Source organism: Anopheles coluzzii, chromosome 2 (genome assembly GCF_943734685.1).
Source record: "Anopheles coluzzii chromosome 2, AcolN3, whole genome shotgun sequence".
NCBI lineage: Eukaryota > Metazoa > Arthropoda > Insecta > Diptera > Culicidae > Anopheles > Anopheles coluzzii.
This window is the reverse complement of record NC_064670.1, coordinates 76,450,799-76,452,350: the sequence shown is the minus strand read 5'-3', so window position 1 is coordinate 76,452,350 and position 1,552 is coordinate 76,450,799. Positions and strand designations below refer to the sequence as shown.

Below are 1,552 nucleotides of genomic sequence, written 5' to 3'. Positions count from 1 at the left end.
TTTATGTTCTATTATTTAATCTGTTTTTTTTACAAAGTTATTATCTATTAAGTTACACATTACATTCAGTTCGGATTGTTGATCTCGTTGTTGTATTGTGGACTCGAATGACCTTCTAATTGTTTTCCTCTAAAGCCGGGATTCCTCTCCCTACCTACCGGTACCAAGACGGCGGGCACTCATGCTCGTCAGCCGATGAGAGATTGCTCTCTCGGAAAGCGCACCAAAGCGGAACAGCGGAATAACGCATCCAATACAACTGTAGCAGGTGGAAATCTTAAGGACGAATTTCGGATAAAAAAAAAAATTACCACGCAGTGTCTGCAGACATTTTTTTTTCAAATCACGTCACGTTCGAACCATCAATCGCACTTTTATTATCTAATAGTAATGTCACGGTCGTGGGGGTGAGGCAGATTCTGTTTCCGAGTTGCGCGATTGGGCGCCCATCGGCGTCAGCAGATTGGTCGGTGGAGGGCGGATCATTCGACGGGCATGGCGTTGGGTGACCGATCGTGTCGTTGACGGTGCCGTGCTGTTAGCTCAACGCGAGCCCCGGGTGTTGAACCTTACGCTATGCTGTAACTGTGCTGATCGTGCAATCGGGCTGTGGGTTCAGCTGTGGCAGCTTTGTTCTTCGGACAGCATACCACCGATGATTCGTACGACGCGTGCTGACATTTGTCGCAACAATAGAAATAGGTCGCTGGGGCCTGGTAGAAGAAATAATATGGCACGTTAATGGTTAAAATTACTAATCATGTGCTATGAAGGACTCACCATATTTACGATGTTACGATTCCGATACCGCAGCAGAGGAAGAAAACGTTGAGCAGCTTAGATGAAGTATCTGTAAGCAATATAAAAGAAAATGTGTCATATATTGTGACTACAAGAGCAATTGTTTTTCTTATTATTAGTATTAACCACGTACCGTTTGCCACTCACTCCGCACGCGGCATACATCATATAAAACCGTCCTTGGTGAGAGTGTCGACAGGACATGGTTCCGAGATGGATTGGTGGTTCGATGTCGCACATAAAAGTTACTGAAAAAAATAGTTACAATAATTAGTTTGTTATAAAATGGAACGTAAGTATTATTGCAACCTACCTTTGTTTTGCTGCAAGCAAAACTATAAATGTATCCGTTGATCGACAGCAAAACGGTGATCTGAAACGACAAACAAAAACACAACACCCCCGCCCCAGTTGGTATACAATTGTTGCACATTTTGTGCAACAGTTGTAGTCCAGCCAGCACCACGTGGAGGTTGGGGTCGGAGTTCTGGAAATGTGTGAGCATGATTATTTTAATCGTGCTAAAAACACTTCTCAGCATTTGCTAGCCACCTTGAATGATAAAATGTGATTAAAATAGTCTTAAAAAATAAATGGATCTTGGTCCCTATGCTGGTCCTAAGCTGGGCCTACTCAGCTTTTAAGGCGAGCAGAATGCTTTCAAAAACATTCGTACTACACCGTTTGAACTCGTACTCTCTGATGTACGAGATCAACGTCTTCTTGTTTGTTCCCTTGCTTCTCAAAAATG

The 1,552-nt window shown here is 43.2% G+C and overlaps 1 long non-coding RNA gene across 1 annotated transcript; it reads right to left on the bottom strand.

The window, feature by feature from the left end:
• Positions 1 to 354: 354 nt before the first annotated feature.
• On the bottom strand, positions 355 to 1,322 carry LOC120951248 (uncharacterized). The gene is made up of 3 exons (XR_005751180.2): positions 935 to 1,322; positions 781 to 850; positions 355 to 713 (listed from the first exon to the last, which is right to left on the bottom strand). It is a non-coding gene; the product is annotated as an uncharacterized LOC120951248 (long non-coding RNA).
• Between the last annotated feature and the right edge of the window lie 230 nt (positions 1,323 to 1,552).